Source organism: Amblyomma americanum, chromosome 1 (genome assembly GCF_052857255.1).
Source record: "Amblyomma americanum isolate KBUSLIRL-KWMA chromosome 1, ASM5285725v1, whole genome shotgun sequence".
NCBI classification, from domain to species: domain Eukaryota; kingdom Metazoa; phylum Arthropoda; class Arachnida; order Ixodida; family Ixodidae; genus Amblyomma; species Amblyomma americanum.
The window spans coordinates 52,386,833-52,407,962 of record NC_135497.1 but is presented as its reverse complement, the minus strand read 5'-3'; the positions used below and the strand labels follow the sequence as shown (position 1 = coordinate 52,407,962).

Genomic DNA, 21,130 nt, shown 5'->3' with positions numbered 1-21,130 from the left:
CCCATTGCTCCGCAAATGGTGTTTTGTGTTTGTGGAATGCATGATTTCTTTCGCACTCCCACGTGATATGGTATAATGTCGGTCGTGCTCCGCACCACGGGCAGTTGGCGCTATACTGTGTGGGGAACATCTTGTTTAGTATGTATAAGTTAGGAAAGGAGCCGGTTTGCAGTCTACGCCATACTGTGGCCTCCTCCTTGGTTAATGTTTTATGCGGTGGGGAATATTGGATTCTTAGCCCCTTGTATATGTTTAGTAATTCCGAATAGCTGTCCCCACAAGCGACCTGAGACTCCTCCGGGGTTAACGACGTCCCTGCTCGGCTGGTCATTCCTCGAGCTAGGATGTCTGCCCCTTCATTGCTCCTCCTAATCCCCGCGTGACTTGGTATCCAGATTAAACTTTGTGTTTGTCGTTCCTCGGGGAGCGGGGCTCCACCGAGGATTTTGAGCGCCGTACTGCTAATTCTGCCTCGGATATAGTTCCGGCACGCTTCTTGCGAATCTGTTAAAATGTTAAGGGATTTCCCTGTTCTATATCCTTCTCTAGCTGCCAGGGCGACAGCTATCTCTTCTGCCTCCGTTATATCGGACACTTCGGCTGTGAGGCTCGTGATGTGTTCTCCTCGGTTGTTTACGACTACCGCAACGGCGTAGTTTTTGTGTGCTTGTGAGAGAAGAACTGTTCTTTCTGAGGAAAGGAAAGGCGCGGTAACACGCTCACTTCTCGATGGACACCTCAAGCCCGCTGCGAAGGAAAGGAGAAGGTGGGAGTGAAAGAATAGGGTGCGATGTTCTGTACGGCTGTGAATTGAGCTCTGAATTTCATCGCGGAGTGGGGCGAGGGGTAGACGGACGCGTGGTGTCGACAACGTGATGGCTGCCGTTCCTTCAAGAAGCGGCAGCCTAAGCAGTTGGATGATTCCGGAATGCAACATGCTTAAAGCACTGCCTTCAACCGGTGAAAACGGAGTCCGTGCGTGAAATGAAAAAAAAGCAATTCGAAAAACCGTAACCAAGGCAGCGGACTGTCACCGAACGATTCATGCTCCCTTCGGATCGACCATCGATTGCGGCATGATTTTTCGAACATCTGTAGACAGAGGTGGGCATCCTCACGAAGGCGAGCCCTCATGAGGGCGTCCTCACCCTCACCTCATGAGGATTTCACTCGGTGAGGTGAGGGAGGATGGACGCATAAAATTTCGTGAGGACGAGGGTGAGGGAGGAAAGACATGGTGAGGTGAGGTTGAGGGAGGGCAAGATGTACTGTCTGAGGGAGAGGGTGGTCCGAACTATACCCCTGGCTAACGATTTTTGTCTGTGCAGCACGTTATAAATTCCCGCTCTAAAGCACTAGTTCTTGGGGTGAAGGCTCCCGGGGAAGGCTTAGTTTCTACAGTTAGGAGGTACAGTACACGTGGCGAGCACGAAAGGTGGAGAGCCGCAAGCCTTCTCCGTCGCCGCGACTACACCGCTGGAAATGCTGTGCCGAAAAAAGCGCTCTTCTTAATCAAAGAGCCTATTTTCTAAAAATTGCGCAAAGTTTTAGGTGAAACACTCTGCATAGTGCGCTAACAAGGGGGCACTGGCCGGGCCGTGCGGGTGGCCGCCGGTCCAACGGGAACCGTGGTACCACAGTCAACATTTTAATTATCAGCCCCGAGTCTGTCAGATGATCGTAGTGTAGAGTAAAACATGCAGAAATTATGCCTAGTAAGGCGGTTCAATTCCCAAGCTCTAAGCCTTGTTTCCCGGAACGAATTCCGATTTCAACTCAGGGAGTTTTCAGAGCTGCAGCGCAAAAAAAATGCTACTACGAAATTCCATTGTCAAATCAAAGCCTGTTGGCGGTGTTGGTGTGGAATTTTTTCATACACACTGTGAGTAGCTCAGTGCAGTCATATCTTCTTTCTATTTTCTATTTTCGCAGAAATTGAGGTATACAAAAAGCGGCGCCGCAATGTCTGGTCGGCAAAGGGAACCACTGTAGTCTTACTATGTAAGTAAAGCAGCAGCTCAACCACCATGGACTCTAACATCACCCCCTCCGCCTACGGTACGAGGTGCTAGAAAATAAAGAGTTGTACCGCTCTCGAAATAACAGGAACATCTCTTGGTTTATTTCTATCCCTAGTGATGCGTGTGATCACGTAATCGCACGCTTGATTTTATGAATTCAAATTTCTTGCAGGCATGGCAAGGAATCGACACTCAGTGTTCTGGTAATATGTAGACGTGCAAGCAAAAAAGTAATGGGCGGTTTAGGTTGAGGTTAACCACGAATTATCATGTGCTAGCACCATTCGTCCTGTTTTTGCATGGTTTATCTTGAGATTCTATGCTGCTGCTTGACCTGAACTGGCTTACTTTGTTTGATATAACATATGATGTATGATTGCGTGATATTGCATACTGAATTTTAGGCTTGTACTGTGGTAGAATTGGTCATTCTCTACATTCACAGATCCCTGGGAGTCCTGATTCCGCTCCTGGCGCAGAGGTGCAGCAATTAAACTACGCCTCACTGCGCTGCGATGGCGGGTGCTGCCAACCATGGGGCTTGTGAAACCGAGACTGTTATCCCTGAGGAATCCCTGGCGACTAATCATTAATTGAACTGCCACAGTGGGCAGTTTTCTCGCAATCCGGTGGGCAGCTTGTGATAACGTCACGTCAGTGAACAAGGTGGCCCCCGTGCCAGAAGCAGGCTTAGGACAGACAGACAACCACTCTTCGGCGGAGATGCAGCGCTAGGGCACTAAAATGGCAACCACATGAATCGTTCACTCGAGACTCGGGGAGTTAGTGATTACCACTATTGGGCCCAAATGCTGCATTTTAGCGACCCGTTTGATTTTCAAGTGGCCTGAATAATGTTTTATTTTAAGCGACACCATAAGAGCCTCACTGCATCGGAAAGCCGGAATGACACTGGGGGGACACTAAAGAAATAAAAAAACTTCATAGCTGGGGGCGCGGGATTCGAACCAGCGGTGGCGCGAACAGAGAAGTTCCGCTGGTCACTGCTACATACCACTACGCAGTCACCACAGCATTTTTTAAAGCATGGTATTATTACATTGAAAATATATTCTATTTACATCACCTAAATTATTTACAAAGCCTTTAGGAAACACCGCGAAACACATTGCAAAAGGCAGCAACAGAGCACTAGACGGGGAGGTAAGGCTGAGCACATCACCAAGACGGAGTGCCACTCCGGTTTAAAGTCGATCGGCTCATACACTTCCCTTAGATGAACAGTGAGCTGGGAGAAATCTTAAATATCTTCCCTGTACGAACTGCCAAGCTCTCAAGCTGTGCATTCAATGTCATTGTCTTCGTCATGTACCCGCGTTCACGTGAGTTAAACTGCCAGTCTCTCACGCTGCAGATTGAAAACGCGGTCTACATATTCATCCATCCGTGCGCGTGGAAGCGTCATCAGACGAGCATGCAGCATATATATACCGCACGAAATGGCGGGGAGACATTAGAAGCAGTGAAATTCAGAAGACCCCACTAAAACGAAATCACTCGGGGAATCCTGGTAACGAAGCGGCACGCATCAAAGCTCGAGTATTCGTCAACCGAGCAGGGGACGCGTTAGTTACGGAGAGTTTCTCGGACGACGACCTAGAATCGCATCACGACATTACTAATCGTTTTAAACTAAAAAGGGGGATCTCCCTTCCTCCAGACAAAACCTTAGATAAGGTGCAGGAGACCACCTGAAGGCGACTCCAGACGTGATCATTCGTGACTCCTTACCTACTATAAAAATTCTATCCTGGTGATTACGACCCGTAATGTACACTATGTGGTGAAATAGCCACTTACGATCACATATTGCGGAAATGTAATGAGGAGCCGCCACCGGAACCTCTAATACAAGTTCCTCCTCTCGAGCAATGGGAGCCCGTGTTGGTCAGCTCAGACCTGGGCGTTCAAACCTGGTCCACTGAATGTACTACTCAGTTCGCCGTTAACCATTGACTGATAGCCACCTAGCACGGATCATCTACATTTTTCCTGCTGACGGAATAAATGTTTTGCATTCCAATCCAATGCTATCTAAATGTGATCGAATGAGGGTAATTAGGCGACCTACAAATTTGTTCTGTGTTTATTCTTTGCCCAGCACTTAATGTAATTGTCGTCGTAAATGCTACTGCATTGTTTTCTGAGTATTCTTGGCGCACATTAGTTTTTGTAATCAGACGTAACAACGCACTCACTCATTTCAGCAGTTCATATAGATACAATGAAATGTTATAAGCGCAGGGCACATGTATGCATGCAGTACGTGCCGGAAGTAAAGGCAGAGTGATATTTGGGGCTCAGCTCGTAGTTCACGGTTTTGTCTAACATATCAGCTCAAACAACACACACACGCGTGCACGCACACATACAAAAATATAAGCGTCTAGCCTCTTGTGCAATAGTGCCTTGAAGTAATATCGCCAGAAGTTGCCAATTACAAAAAATAACTCGAGTTTTAAAACGACAGTCAGTAAGGGTTAGGCTGAGGGAGGGCAGACGATGTGAGGGCGAGGCCGAGGGAAAGCCATGGATTCAAAAGTGAGGGTGAGGGAGGAAAAGCAAAGAATTGGCAGTGGCATAGTTCGGCTACGCCAGGATATACGCCGCGAGAGGTACGTTTCCCTGGCTGAGCTTGTTGTGGTCACTGTATGTTTAGCAATGAGAGACATTGGGCTTCATCTCGGCGGCTATGCGCCGTCTGTTACGCTCGGCAGTCTGGCATCTCCGCTTGCCAAACCGTTCCTCTCTCTGTTCGGGCGTCTCCGCTGCTCTCTTCGCCTTCTGACGGACTCTCATTCTCTCTTTGGTGTGTAGCCAAGTGCCTGGAGGCAACCTCGGGATCGGAAGAGGGAAGAGGAGGGACTTTAATGGAACACGACGCCTGCCTGGTTGTCGCCCAGGCATGCTACTCCAGGTGAGGGTGAAAGAATAGATTAGAGAAGATGATGGTGAAAAAAAGAGGGAAAGTGAAAAAGAAGGGGTGAATGGTGAAATCAAGCACACACACACGCACACACGGTGACGGCGATGATGATGATGCTGCTGATGATGATTATTGCCGAAAGAATAAGGCAAGGCTTGATTTACAAAATGTTGTTTACATTTTATTCGACTTTGCATGCGGTGTGTTTAGATGCCCTAAACACACGTTTCTGGTGAATAGCCCGTTGCTTTCTGATTTGTCGCTATCTGGCGGTATTCGGCACTTGCTCCAATTTATCTATTCGAGGAAATATACTGAAACATTGTGCTCGAGAATTCCTGCGCCAGATGACAGGGTTACAGTTATTGCCCTGTAACCACAGCGAAGGCAACAGCCCAGAGTGCATAGGAGCTTTACTAGGGGACCATAATGTGTGCAGCTGCAGCACCAGTGGGGACGTAAACGACGTCGAATAATGCCGCTGATGGTCCGAGCTTGTTTTTTGCAGCAGTGGAAACGCTCATATTGTCACTGTAACGTGAAATCGACTGCACTGCGATCGCCAAATCAATTTCCGCTGCTGCAAGTGCAACCACCTCATTTAAGTCTCTCTCTCTTCTTAAAGAAAAGTACGATTGTTACTAAGATGACCTAAGGCTGAATGTCGCGAATGCTGATTTCTTGTAACACATTTACAAACTTAGTTTTTCAGTGTGGGTCCACTAGCTCGCGTATTGCAGTAGGTGTATATTTTTATTGTCTAGCCACTTAATCGTTAAAGACTTTTCTCATTTGACCGGTTTCTCACGCTGCTCCTTCTTTTTTGCGTTTTCAGATGACGGCGCTGTGTATCAGGACGCCTTCTAGACACTACTTAAAAATATGATCGACGCGTTCCAGCGGCGGGCATCGATTGTTCCTTTCTCGCAATGCCTATAGGGCAAAGCTGTACACACGCAAAATAAATGGTCGCAGAAATGCACTGAATGGTGAGGGAAGACGTCCGCCGGAATAATCTGAACAGTTCTGAACACTACACGCTGTGGAGTTCACAACCCACTACAGTTCTGTACAATTCTTACTTTCAAATAAATATATAGAACTTGTTATCTGAGCCGTCTGTGTTGAAATTGAGCGCTTTAAATGATGACAAATGTTAATACAACCTATCGACATTGAATAGACAGTCTTTTAAATGTGTTTATACTTTGTAGTAACAACCTGTCTTCCGACAACTGGCCACCATTATCCAATAGACTCAAGTACATAGAAAGTCTTTAAGCTTCATATCATCCCCTTATCGACGGTTTCTACATACAGAAATCTCTCGTTATAACGAAGGCAGTGGGACGGCGAAAAAATTCGTTATAAACGGTAATTCGACATAAACGACCTCCCGACAAAATCTAAAGCAGTCGAGCTGCAATTGCGCTACAACGGCGAGGAGGTCAAAAATACAATGTATCCTATGAATCAAAACTTTATTCAGGTGCAAAAAAAGGTAGTGAGCTTTGGCTGTTTCAAGTTCTTACCGGGCGCGTGCAACCCCTGCTCTAATCTGACCAAGCATTGCACGACGCCGCGCCCATGCATTCAACCTTCAGAGTATTTCGAATTCGCGAAGGTAGTGGCCGCTTTTAGGGGGTATTTGGGGGTATTTCTAAGGCAGTGGCCGCTTTCATGGGGGGGGGGGGGGGGGGGGGCACGGAAATGCCGTGTCTCGAGTCTGAGGTTGTGTTTGTTGTGCTCTAGAAATGATTAGCCGCTCATTGTAGGTACGCAGCGCGATCGTGAAAACTGAACGGTTTTGGTTTGGTTTAGGGAGGTTTAACGTCCCAAAACGACTCAGGCGAGGAGAGACGCCGTAGTGAAGGGCTTCGGGAATTTCGACCACCTGGGGCTCTTTAACGTGCACTGACATCGCACAGCACACGGGCCTCTAGAATTTCGCCTCCATGGAAAATCGACCGCCGCGACCGAGATCGAACCCTCGTCTTTCGGGCCAGCAGTCGAGCGTCATAACCACTCAGCCACTGCGGCGGCTGAACGGTTTTGCAATGGAGGCTTCGCATGATTACTGGGCAGCTTTTTTTTCCCCGATATGTACAGCTGTGAAGTTTGCAATTGAGTTTTTCGGCGAGAGTTTTTCGGCGCACAGTTGTCAACGACACTGTTCTAATTCTACGGTTCGAGTGTCAGTGTTCGCGCAGCGTCGCGTCCGCGCCGTTGACAGATGTCTAGGAACAAAATTCAATGACCCTACCACGCATTTAGACCGTTTGACTAGTCGGATGGCGCGAATGAAGCATGACCGGCTCGAGAAAATCGCCGGGGAAACACCGTGGTTGCGTTGACCCGCCATGGTGAACTCGCCGCTGGCCACGCTCGAATTTTTCGTGTTTTAGGCAAGTTATCGATCTATTTCACCGTTAAATGTGCAAGGGGCGGTGTTTTATTGCGATGCAGGCCGATTATGATGAGCGGCAAGCAGATTTCTAGACCGGCTTCTCCAAAGTCGTCTTCCCGATTAAAAGGCGCGAATATAGTCCGACGTAACGCAAGCAAGCAAGCGCGCGCACGCACGCTGCGTTGCGTTTGTGAAGCAGCTCCGTCTATAGTTCGACGCACTGCAGCGGCCAACGTACAGCGGCTGCCAGCCTGCCCCGACGGGCCCGGCGCATATTTTGCTCCTGTTCCAATTGCGCGCCGGCGCCGTCGACCGCGTAGACCCACAATGCATCGCGCGGAGAAAAATGGCGGATGCCAGTGCGAGCGGCGTGAGTAGGGCGAGCTGCCCAAATATTGAAATTGTGCCGGATATCGTTGTGGAACGGTTTATCGAAGCCATCAAACAACACCCTTGTGTATACGACACCAAACGGCTGGATTTCAGAGACCACCAGAGCAAAGAGGACGCTTGGCAACAGAGGGCGAACCACCGTTCTCTCCACGGTGAGTTGTTCCCGTGCAGAGAGCCATCTTTCGCGCTTCCATCGAGCGCCTGCGCTTTCGCCGCAAGCGGTGGACTAGTAACCCGAGAGCAAGTCTCTGTCGCGCGGATAACACCCTGGCCAAGTTTCATAAAGTAGCCGCAATGCCGTGGATGGAACGAAACGCATGAGGCGATGCAGAAAAAGGCGCGAACGGAATTCAAACTGCCCGCGTTTCGACTGTCGGCGCGCGAGGCGGCGGTCGTTCTGTGCATGCTCCGAAGCGGCGCGCGGCGTGGGGTGGGGTGCTTCGGCCGGCGCAGCGAAACCTGCGTTGCGCGACTGACTGTGAGCGACACGCGCCCGCGCGCTGATCACGTCTGACTATAAATGGCGGTGGTGGTTGGTGCTATGAAGGGGGGAGAGGGAAATAAATGCGCCTTAACCACGGAGGACCATTTAGGAGGTGAAACTCCCGTCAGCGCGAGCGAGCGCGGGCGACCAGATAAGGTCGCAATTGTAGTGGCGGTGTCATGCGGCGCGTCGTAGAAGCCGCAGCGAGAAAAAAAAAACATGCAGCGCCCGAGCAGGCAGTTCCGGCGCGCTCTCCGGCGGCGCGCGCTTAAAGCAGACTACAAGCAGACGGCACGGGTGTTTGATTCGGCGGGCACGCCGTGTATGTGTGCGCCCTTAAGTCAAAGAGCAGCAGTTCTTGTCGGTGGCTGTTCGGGGGCCGTACTACTAACAGCGCTGCTACGCGCAGTGCGGCCTCCTTCGGAATTGGCTAGACTAAGATATGGGACGCAGGTGTTTTGTTCGAAATTGCAAAAGCGGTTACAAGCGTTGCAGGGAGAAGGTGAGCAAGGTGAGAAGTTGCAGCCGCTTGTTGCCATCTCGGCTGACGTGTAGTCATAGACGCTGCGCCGTACAACGCCCGCATTCTCCTCCAGCAGATGAAACTCAGCGTAGTCACATACTCGACGAACGTGAAGGCATGTTTGCCTTCGACGAATGCCAGCAGCGCTTATACCCATCCAAGGTGTTTCAAGGAAGACTTACAATTCTAAAAAAAAAGATAGGTTTCTTTAGGTAAAAATACGGCTTTTTCAACACAGTATTACCAGTGTTGGCGGGAACCAGAAAACTGGTGAATCGTCTTGAGTAGATAGCTGGATAACTAATTTTTAATACAATGATTCCACGACAAATTAAATTGCCTAAATATTTCAATTTTTAAATATTCTTGATTATGTTATGCATTGTGCACATATTATTCAGCAGGCCAAGAGTGAATATAGTTTCATGAAAATGCAAATATTTCAAGAGAAAAAACCAAATGATGTCATGGCAGAGGCAGCGTTTTTACGTAGAGCTCAATTTCGTGAATTTGCTTGATTAGGAATAAAGAATATGAATGCCATGATGGATATATTTTGCATGCTAAGAGTACAGGTAAGGAAGAGTATGTCAGGCTTATTTCCGCCGTTGTGAAGAAGTTGTCTCTTAATAGAAAAAAAATATTGAAAAGACAAGTCTCAAATGAGGCAATTTTCAAGATTTTTTTGTCTGAAAATATAAATAAGATCTTCAAATTTGCACAGTGGATAAGCATCAGGTGCTAGAAAAGTGTACTGACTTTCATTTTCATATAATACAGGAAAGTGCAAGAAGTATTGCTCTAAATCTGCCGTTTTTTAATAAAATAGTGCTTTAGAAAAATCTCCAATTTTTCTCATAACTGCTGAAACCAGTCTCTCGAAGGAGGCGAAAAAGAATAATCAAGAACATGTTGCGTTATTTTGTTTCTAACAATGACATCCAAGCTAAAACTTGTAGCTTTTTGAGCATTGGCAGGAGCGCCTAACTCCAAGTTGTTACCCGCACTCGACGATAGCAGTGCTACCGAATCCTGATTTATCGGTGTTTTTCCACAAAAAGTAATTAGGTATGTTCTCTCTAGATGAAAAATGTTTCAGTCTTTGGATTTGGGGGAAATTTAGAGCAGCGGGGGGCGTGTTTGCTGCTTTGCACCCTCAATAAGGCACTCCTGCGGATGTTCGAAAGGCTACAATTTTGAGCATGGATATCATTGTTAGAAACAAAATAATGCAATATGTTCTTTCGTATTCTCTTTCGCCTCCTTCTAGAGGCTTGTTTCAGGAGTTTTCAAAAAAATTGGATTGTTTTTTTTCCTTTCATTTGTAAAAACACTACATAGTCAAAAATGCCAGATTTAGGGCAATACTTCTTGCACTTCCCTGTATTATATAAAAATGAAAGTCGGTGCTCTTTTGTAGCACCTCGATGCTTATTTAATCTGCAAATTTGAAGATGTACTTTATATCTGCGCAGAAAAAATTCTTGAAGATAGCCTCGCTTGAGACTTGTAGTTTTCAAAATTTTTTCCAGTAAGTGACAACTTTCTCAAAATGTCGGAAACAAGCCCAACATAATCTTTCTCACCTGTACATTTAGCACGAAAAATACATCATGGTTTTCTTATCTAGATGCTTACGTCATTGCAACATTGCGAAATTGAGCTGTGCTTGAAAACGCTGCCTTTGCCACGACGTCGTTTATTTTATGTTATACTTTTTCTCCTGAAATAATAGCATTTTCGTAAAACGAAATTCACTTTTGGGATACTGAACAATGTGTGCATAATATATAAAACAGTAAAAAAATAAAAATATATTGTTAGACAGTTTGAACTCTCGTGGAATCACCCAATAACAAACTTTTTAACTGCAGTCGAGCCCGCTAACGAACATGAGGGTCACGTGGCGTCCGTTCGTTATATCCCAAAGTTAGTGGTAAGTTGATCACAGTTTTAAAGACAGTTGCTTGTCAAAACATAAATTTTTTCTTTGCGAAAAAGTCCGTGATGGACGCCTGTTTCTGCAGCGCAGGTCCAATGAGGGAGGTTTCCAGTTTATTTAAAGCAGAAGCGTGCTATCGCCGAGGCCCTTGGCATAGACAAGTTGTCTGAGGCTCTCTATGTAGCTCATTGCTACAGGCGCACTTATGGATTCTGGCTCCGAAGTTTCATCCTCATCCGATTCCGCCGCGTCACTCTTGTCCCGCACTTCAGAAACGATGCCCTCATCCATGCATGGTTCAGTGGTCTCGGCGCCGCCATCGACAGGAATAAAATCATTCCAAACAACGTCACGAGACCGCATGTCGGAGTCGATGACGCGCTGCCACAAATCGCCGCCGGGTTGGTCATCTTCCGGAGAATCAGGCTCAGCATCAGACAATGTGTCGACGAAGCCGGCCTTGCGGAAGCAGTTCCGCTCGCCAGTGGTCATCACCTCCGCCCAGGCCGCTTTCATAATCTCTACCGCTGAATACCACGGAAATGGATACGGTGTTGACGTCCACCATCCCCTGCCTCCTGAAGAACATGCCTGAAGCGTCAGGGGTTTTTCTGCCAAAGACCTACCGAACTAGACACCTGCACACTTGGCACTGCTCCAGCGCGCACCTTCTAGTTCATACCTTTTCCCGCTAGGGAAGCGCAATACGGGCGGCGTGGCGCTAGAATTAACCTGTTGAGCAAGAAGGTGTCGGTTATTTTACTTCAAGAATGTAATAGTTTTGTCATTTGCCTATGTTTTGAGTATTCATCATTCATCCGTTGCCTTAGAAAAGATGCCAGAAAGTCTCACGCATGCAAGCGCGCAAACAGAATACTCACCGCAAGGATTCGAAGAAATGTCATATTTACATCGTTCATTACTAGGTTTCCAAATAATAAGACAGGACTAATGCACAGTGAGACAGTGAGAGGAGAGAAATCATTCGTGAAAAGCAGACGATGATGATCATGACAAACAAGACCTACTAGACCTACTGAACTAGAGACCTGCACACTTGGCGGGGTCCTATGGGATTGCGTGGGCCAACTTTCGTTAACTTTTTGGCCGTTGAGGGCGCTTGGTTGACCTGTTTGTTTGTCATAATCATCATCATCGTCTGCTTTTCACAAATGATTTCTCTCCTTTCACTGCCTCTCTGTGCATTAGTCCTCTATTAATATTTGCAAACCTAGTAATAAACGGTGCGAATTTGACATTTCTTCAAATCCTAGCGGTGAATATTCTGTTTGCGCGCATGGATGCGTGAGCAATGCCTCCTGAAGAACATGCCTGAAGTATCAGGGGTTTTTCTCAGTGATCTCTACTAGGTGGCTGGATGCCGCATTCACGCTTTCCGAAGTGGGCGCAAGTGAGGCCACCGGAAGTTCGGAGGCATGTCCCGGAAGTTTGGTGTTTGCTGTGTATTTCAATGCAAAAAGTCGTGTCTTTCGCCCTTCCGTTCTCAGTTTTTCTCTTTGCTTTCGTGTACCGTCTACTGTTATATTAAAGGAATAAGCAAGCTCAACAAGAGAAATGTATGCATTGCTTGGGGAACCCTGTAATTTCAGAGAAACCGAACAAAACAGGCGCGCAGGTCTCACCATGCCGCGGCAAAGCGGTGTGTGCATTAAACACTATTTTATGATCTGGTTCTTGTCTTACGAGCGTAATTACGGTAAGTAGCGGAATGACGATCAGTCTAGGCCATCTTAAAAACAAATTTTCGTGTAGCAAAGAAAACGCAATGGCGCGGAAATCCTGACACTCGAACTGCCGCTGTCTCAGTTTCGGGTTGGTGGCGGACGATGTCTCTTCTCATCGACGGCAGCTGATGTTTATCGCTTTAGGGTGTCATTTACCTTCCAGACGTGCTTTTAATCTAACTCAATAGCACAGCCATGTTTCATCTACACAGCGCCAGAGAAACGACTGACGAGAAAGATGAAAGCTGCAGCGCATGTGACAAGCGCTGTTGGAAGTCAACTGCACCAAGCATCACGAATAACATCCCATTCAGGCATAATTTGCTACAGTACGAAACAGTACTTGATGCACTATCTCCGTCGAAAAATAGTACCATATACCTTTTGGACGCGCTAATGTGTAGCATCTGAACACCGACGGCACCCCACCAGATTGTGGCCTCGCCCCCAATCCGGTTCAGTCTAAACATAATTCGGTAAAATGGTCACTACAAAGTCGGCTGCCTAATGAAGGTTTCCACCTATTCCTTCTTAAATTTATACCCCATTGATGGTATAACTTGGGCTTAGAGCGCGACAACGTGCATCGCATCAAAGAGGAGAGTTGGCGACGCAAGCACAACACAAAGCTGACCACACGAGGCTCCGTACGTACTGTGTGTAGCAACGTTCTGTCGTCTGCTAGTGTCGTCAATGGATCCTGATTTTTGATACGTCTTTCCCGAGGACTTTGCTGCCCTCCTCATGCAGTTGCCGGCGCAACAGGTAGGCATTGTCATGAAAAAAGACGAGAACGTCGAAAAGACAAGGTGCTAAGTGGAAAACGAAAACTAAAACAGAAAAACCGTGCTGAGGTTCGATTTCATGCACTGCCAAAGGCTGACTTCCGGGACATGCTGCCCAACTTCTGGTGGCTTCACTTTCGGGCACCCGATGCGGCATCCAGCCCCCTAGTGGAGATCAGTGGTTTTCTGCGCGCCGTAGAGCGCGCGTCTGCCGTATGGCGGCGCTTCCAGATGACCCCCTAGCAGACGACACGCAGGCAGCACAGAATTTTCTTTTGACTGCCGTTGCAGCAAAAAGTATGCCTTCTGGTGCGCTGTTTCTTAAATTACTTGTGTGGTGTGTTTAGTGTTACCGTATGACAAGTGACGCGTCGATGACAGCAGTTGCTGGATGGAGTAGCGAGCGAAAATGCATTGCTGTTGCATTCCGTTTTTCATGTCCAGTCAGCGAAACCATTAAGAAGCCCTGCGTTTCGTTCCATGAAATTCCTGCTGACTTAGAACCCCGGGAAATACGGCTCAAGGCAATTCGAAGAAAGAACTGGCAGCCAAGCACAACGTCAAATTATTCTGCGGTTTGTAGCTTGCATTTCCAGCCAAGGAAATGCTACTGTAGACATTTTGACTGCCCACCAAGGCAGGTGTGGACTCTTTTACCCGACGTCATGTCAAGAAGTTCGTCGATATCATGCTCAAAGACCGGACGCATCTTCAAAGGCCACTGGACACATGCTTGCTCTACAACTATTGTGAACAAAATCGCGAGTGTGCCTATCCTGACGGGTGAGAATAGGGATAGCGGCCACAGAGAAGCACTACTGCATATTATGCAAGAAGTTAATTAAACCGTTGCTAACAAACCATGCATGCATTTCACATATAGCAACGGTTTAATTAACTTCTTGCAGATAATATGCAGTAGTGCTTCCCTGTGGCCGCTATCCTTCAGACAACAACGCAATTGCGAAGATGTACAAGAAACCTCTTTTCCGAAAATTCTTGAAACTGCAGTAACAAACGATTTCCGCCGCCTTCATCGCACCGACGCATGCCATTTTTTCTTGTAAGTGCGCTCGTGTCTGTGCCTTCAAGCGCAGTTTTTTTATTATTCACAAGTCGCTCGCCATGTCTGATACTCTGGGCCCATTGTTCCGGTTGTCATTTCATCAACGCACGTGCTTGTCGTTTGGAGAAATCCGGTCAGTCAGGCCCGCTGTGTTGCTCCCAAAGTCAATGTGCGCGTGTGCATCACACAAGAATCTAGTGAACTGTGTTTCTTGCGGAAAGAATCGAGAAGAGGGGCATGGGTTGATTTGAAATATGTCAACGTTATTCAAGGAGGTACCGTTCGGCGAAAGCTCGTCGGAAAAAATGACCAGAAACATCGCAGGCTGGGCCTTCCAAAATCTGCTTCACCCGGTCGAAATATCCCTCGCAATGCTCCGCAGCAAGATTGTAACAAACGCGCGCTTCGCGAACTTTTAAGTACAATAAATATGAGGGATGTGCCCCCTGCGGGCCAACGACTCCCCAGGCAGGTTACCGCGTTTTCTCCGGCTTCCATCCACTGAGCGCTATGCAGTCCTCCTTTCCCACGGGTCACCTGGCTACAGTTGAGAGCTCAGATCATTCCGGACTTCCTCCTGTCCTTATTCTATCTCATGAATTATTTTCCCTTTTTGTTTGTCCGAAGTAGTCATTTATTTCTTGCCATTTACAGCAGTACAATATACAACCATGCATCATGCAGTGTAAATACTTATTTTGCGGCATTTCTAGCCACTTCAAGCACTTGTTGCAATATGGATGTTTCGAACATGTTCTTTCTGTTGTAAATCGTCGAAAAGTTACTGATTATGCAGCAGACAAAAACCTTAACGGCATGATAGAGCGGCGTGCAGAGCACGCTTTCAGATTTCGAAATCGAAACTGATGATCCTCTTTCAGTATTATGTCGAAGTCAGGTCAGACTTTTTAAGCATTTGCTGCACACCGAGACCCTGAAAAATATGTTTTGTCAGTAAAAAAAAAGAAAAGTTATTGCTCAAAGCCCCAAAAAAGGATGAAACAGAACATATATCTTTTTAAAAATGCGCCTGTTAAGCACGAAATATTGGCTTTTGAGGTCTGCAATGCTTGGCCAATAACAAGCCATCGCTTATTTTGAGCAAAATTTACATTTACATGCTATTCTGCTCGTTTGCTGCGATTTGTAGAGAGGATATTGAATGATAGGACATTCTTGATTATCGAACAACGTTTATCTTTTCATTATTTTTGGCCAAAAGTTGTAGTTCTGCAGTCGGTAGCTCTCCGCCCCATGATGTTCAGAGCGCCCATGGTGGTACAGGCGGTCTCGAGGAAGCTCCAGGCAAACACCAATATGCGGGGCGCCAGCTTTCCCTCTAGTTAATAGTAACGGTGTCTTCGACTGGTCGCTCCCGTGATCCGGTTAGGATTTGGCAGAGTGGGAGCCGTTCTTGCTTGAGAGCCTAGCGAGTTTGGTCAAGCCGAATGGTCAGCGAGTTTTTACTGCGGAAGCGCAGGAAGCAGAAGGAGGACGTAACTTCCGGAACCACGACGCGGCATCGCTGCTGGCGGCTGGGTGTCAACAGTATAGCAGCACGTGGTCGCACACAGTCTGCATCGCGGTCCCCGCGTAGCCTGTATCGATCGCTATACCGAATCTCCGTCCCGCGGGACGCTCATTTTTCAGACATCGCCTAGTGGATAGCACTGTCGTACTCGTCTGAGCTGCTGCTGAAATCGCTGTTGTCATGCGACAGCAGCACATACCGCGTTCCTAGCGTAGTTATCCGGCGTCTCTTGGATAGTTTGCCTCACACAGCGTGGCACCCGCAAAACACAACGCAGCAAGGACGCTACATTAACTGCGTGACCGCGTCCAAAGCCTACACTTGCTTCTGCCTGCGCGTAGGGGACGCCGAGGCCTCGCACCAGTTTAGCGAAATGGCGGAAGTGGCTCTGTCACGTGAACTCATCTCGGAGTCGCTCCGACTTTTTTCTCGGAGCGCGTCAGAGCGCTCTGAGCTGGAGGCGAGCGCTCAGAAAGAACCAACCGAATGTAGTCAGAGCGGCCGGTTTCGACCAGCCGAATGTGCGGTCGCCTCTCAGAGCGCTCTGGAGCGCTATGAAGCGACCAGTCGAAGACGCCATAGAAACTCTATGGGCGTGAGACTTTCTGGCATCTTTGCTAAGGCAATGGATGAATGATGAATACTCAAAACGTAGGCAAATGACAAAACTATTACATCCTTGAAGTAAAATAAGCGACACCATATTGCTCAACAAGTTAAATCTAGCGCCACGCCGCCCGTAGCTGCGCTTCCCTAGCGGCAAAAGGTATGAACTAGAAGGTGCGCGCTGGAGCAGTGCCAAGTGTGCAGGTCTCTAGTTCAGTAGGGCTTTGGCAGAGTGATTTAGTGAGTGAATAAACTTTATTGCTCTAATAAAGGAGTCTTGCTGTTTGCTCGAAGATTGCCAATGTCTTCCAGGCTGAGCGTGGTTGGCGCCCCTAGTACAAGGCACCACTGTCCCTGGCCATCCGGCATGCGTGGCTCACTAGGTCTCTTTGACCTTGAGCTGGCTGCTGGTTAGCCTGTCCTCCCACTGCTCCGCATTTGGCTCTTTGTTACCTCAGAAAGCTACATTGTGTATGCATTCCCATGTGATATGATACAGCGTTGGGGTTGCCCCGCACCACGGACATGTATCCCTATGCGTACTGCTCCGGATACATCTTATGTAGAATGTGAAGGTTGTGGAAGGCTCCTGTTGGAGTCTTCTCCAACATGTCGCTTCATATTGTGTTAGCAGAGGGATATTTGCTGGGGATATTTGCGTCTTCTGCCTTTGATGTGGTGGAGGATAGCTGCGTACGTGAGCTCTACCGTTATCTCCGCGCCGTCCGAGGCGTTTGACGCACCAGCTCGGATAGTAAGCTCGCGAGCTGGCTTGTCCGCCTTCAGATTGCCTTCGACTCTGGCGTGTCCTGGTACCCAGTAGATCCTATGTTGGATCTTTTCGTTGGTTCGCTGCGTTTTCAAGACAATCCTTAGTGCTTGTTGATTCTTCCTACCATGTAGCGTCTGGACGCTTCTTGGGAATCTGTTATGATTGTGAGAGATTTGTTGGTGCGATAACCCTCGGCTGCCGCTATAGCTACGGCGATCTCCTCTGCCTCAGTTATCGTCCCATCTCTCGTGGATGCGCCGCTGATGAGGCCACCCTCCTTTGTTGTGACAAACAATACCGTTTTCCTGATGCTTTGGCTACGAGTCCACGGGTACTGAGTGGCGTCAGTGTAGACTACCTGATCTTGTGTGGCTATAAGAAAAACCCCTGACGCTTCAGGCAGGTTCTTCAGGAGGCATTGGATAGAGATTGCCGCGATGGTGTGCGCGGGTTCTCTCTACCTACCTGAAGATAAGCATGCAGTGAAGAACGTTCACTACTGTTCTTATTTTAACAGCACGAATTCACTGAAGAGCAGAAACCCCATATATTGACCATATCAAGCAGACGGCATACATATGGTGATGATGATATGCTGAAACACTGTATGCAATAACACGTTAAGACAACAAGAGCAATGTTTTAGACAAAAAGTTGGACTACATAAACTACCGATATTATTTCCTGAGCTGCTGTTCGTGCGTGAGGTTCGTGCATCAGCAAAGCATCTGAAAATTTCATCCAACTGAATCCAACCGAATCCAGCCTCAATCCAACATGACGACTTCCACGGCAGTGATTCGTGGATTGCAGTGTTTTGGCGGTTCCTGGAGGATGTTAATGGTTTGCGTGGATGCTGTTTCTGCACAGAACGCTGCCGCATTCCGCGATTAAACACTTTTTTTATAGGTGACCATAGATAAGCGTGTTTTATTGTTTTGCATTCAGTGCATTGTTTGTGTAGTGCAGCGCCTGCCTTCGGAGCATTTTCAGAGTGCATACAGCAGTAAACGCGTATAGGTATTTGTTCCCTAATGGAACAGGATTTGTGGCAGTGTTATGTCAAAGTTCGATCAATCTTACGTATCTCCTGAGCTGTAAGCGTCGATGCTTCCTTTCCTGAGCACTTCGAGCTGTCGGGGATGCAACTGCACACTTATTTAGGATTTCTAGCTTTTTGCTATATCCCTGGGTTGTGCGGCCCGCATTCAAGTAGTTTGCCATTGTCTACGGTTTTTTTTGTTACTGATTTTCACTTTGTTATTTTTTCTTGGTTGCGTGCCATCAGTTGTGCTGCCGGCGATTCTCCAAGCTCGGAACTCTTCCCAGGCACGGGATCATACCCACAGACCTGGATCCCTTCACCGCACTCACCAGTGTTCTTTGGTATTTTTTGTTTCTCTTGCCCTTACTTGCATTGCCAGTCGGCAAATTTGTGCAGTTTTTAATTGTGTGTAGATTTGTTAAATGCGCTACCAATTTTTTTATGTTGCTAAGCTGTGATGTGAGATATCAGGCTTCTTGCTAGTGAAGGCATGCTTTTTTCCATTCTCTTTTCTGATTTATCCAAAGCAGGCTGGTCGCATTGTTCAATTGAATACCTACATATTGGTGCAAGGCACCATGATGGGATTTAATGAAAACCTGTGCCTCCTATATTCAAATTGGTGTGCTGTATTTCAGCCAGCTCATCTTTTAGTGTGATTATGACATTCAACCTGACTCTTCTCAAAGAATGTATTTGGGTGCAGTACATAAAATCTGTTCATTTCTTTTGTCATGGGCTTTTATTTACTTATATTTCGTCTAATCTTAGTTTCTAAAGCAGTTGACAATTTCCTCTCTTACCATTCATGACATTGCTACAGCCACTGACAGTTGTTGCTCTGGATGTATTTATTTGCAGTTGCCAACTGCCAGCATCTAGTGGACCATGCGTGCTTCCTGCCTTCGGCTGTGTCATCCCTCCTGAGCTATTCATGGTAGTTATTCTTTTTCAGTGGTGCGTATCTTACCGGCCTATTTAGAAAATTATTTTCAACATCGGCTTGCAGCTAGGTTTAGGAATGCATGCAAACTCTACATGCACTTCACAGCAGTACCTCAGCTTATAATTAGAGCAACTGTAGACTTGTAAAAAATATAGTCATTCATGTAGCTCTTGATGCAGCTGCTGTTAACATAAAGAAGTTAAGCCTGTTTCAGGTGCTTTGACATTGCACACCTGTTGCCTGTTATGCGCATGTGTCCTCGAAAAGGCCCTATATGTTCATTTATCCCATTAAAAACATTATGCTCTACAACAATGGTTTACCAATATTTCTGATACAGAGGCCAAAATGTCTGTCCGTAATGTAACATTGCACGATGACACCAATCCTTGTATCGCATAGCATCCTTGCAATGCACTGGCCAAGCTGCTGTCAGCACAGATTTATGGCTGGTTTATTGTCACGGCATATGTTTATACGGCACAGTTTGTACCTCTACCTTCTTAAAACTGCATCCTTGAAAATTTTTTAATTAGTTGAAAGAAAATTGAAGGAAATGTCACAGTAACTGTCTCACATTTTGGTGGACGCTTGAATCTTGATGTAAGAGAGGGATGTAGGAGGGAATTATAGAAGAGGTGCCATAGCAGAGGGCTGATGCCCTTGTTAGATGCCCCTCTTTACTTAACATACCTCGCAACTAGTTAACACATTTGGTGCAAAACAAACATGAGACTTGCACACTCACGAGGACTCTCATATCAGTAAAGCAAGAACTGCCAATGTTGCCATACTTTAAACCTTTGCTCTTAAAAGTGCAGCTGAATGCCACTAAATGTTGAGAGCAAAATTATGTTTCCTTTTCCTCATGTGCAGTCCGCAGTGCTGGTGCCATTTGCAATGGTGATTGACATTGAGTCGCATGATGCGGAGCCCTTTCCTGGAGTTGGTGAAATTGTCGGTCGTGTGAATCTGCCGTTAAAATTAGTGCAGAACAATGGTTCTCCAGTTGATCTCACGTAACTGTAACCTGTGCCACCTGCTACCACCCTTTTTCCTCAAATTTCCTTATCTCATTTGGCCACGTGATTGCCACCCATTCATGCATTCACCTACTCTTGGAATCCTCCCAGCGTTGTAGTTTGGTATTGCTTATATCTTCTCTGCATTACTTATGCATTGCACATCATCTTTTTTCGATTATACAAGCTACCTCTGTTCCTGTTTCTTGCATAATCAGCTGGGCTCATGCTGTTTACAGGGAAGGGGTACAGAATTTTAAACACTAACACTTTTGATTTTTTTACTGGTCGTAAACAGGAACATTCTAGCAAGTTTAAATCACAGGTACTGAATGCAACATAATATTGGCCTACCTAGTAGTCACTTCAACCTTTCACCTGCATTAAGTGTAAACAAAGGGTGCAGCCTCAAATATTGCAACGTCGTTAATATCGCCTCTCAACAGTCACTGCTTGCTAGTGATGCTGATGGAGTCCTGTGGGCTGGCTAGCAGAACTTTTTGGCATAGCACCGGCCGGTCACGCACATAAAACCTCTGTGATTACTCTAGAATGACTACAGCATGCCTAACGATGGCCAGGTATTCAGTGGTGTGAAAGGCTTTCTGACGAGCGATGCCGACGAAACTCTGACAGTCGCCAAGCTAGGCTTTGGCAGAAAGCTGGCAAGCGAAACTTGCCACCGACGAGACAACAAACTGAGTATCCTCTCTCGTCTTTCTGAGTATGTTGAGCGGAAACAGTAATGAAATGCACTGCATGTGTTCATGTGCGAACACTGACAAGAGATAAACACCACACCACAGTGCCAGCCTCCATCTGTAGTGAGAAAGCCTAGTGAGTACGTTTATGTCCTAGAATCCTAGTCCTAGCGTGTGAAGTTTGTCATATGTGT

General features: G+C 47.0%; 1 pseudogene across 4 annotated transcripts in view; it reads left to right on the top strand.

Moving 5' to 3' along the window:
• Positions 1-8,633: 8,633 nt before the first annotated feature.
• The window catches only part of LOC144112821 (inactive selenide, water dikinase-like protein), a 29,186-nt pseudogene continuing 16,689 nt past the window's right edge, over positions 8,634-21,130 (top strand). The window contains exons 1-3 of one of the 4 annotated variants that reach the window (XR_013310486.1): positions 8,634-8,763; positions 18,511-18,608; positions 19,129-19,204. The product of XR_013310486.1 is annotated as an inactive selenide, water dikinase-like protein, transcript variant X1 (transcript). Of the gene's footprint in view, positions 8,764-17,969; positions 18,132-18,510; positions 18,609-19,128; positions 19,225-21,130 lie in introns of those variants that run through there. The other 3 variants (XR_013310487.1, XR_013310488.1, XR_013310489.1) reach the window with 3 other exon arrangements.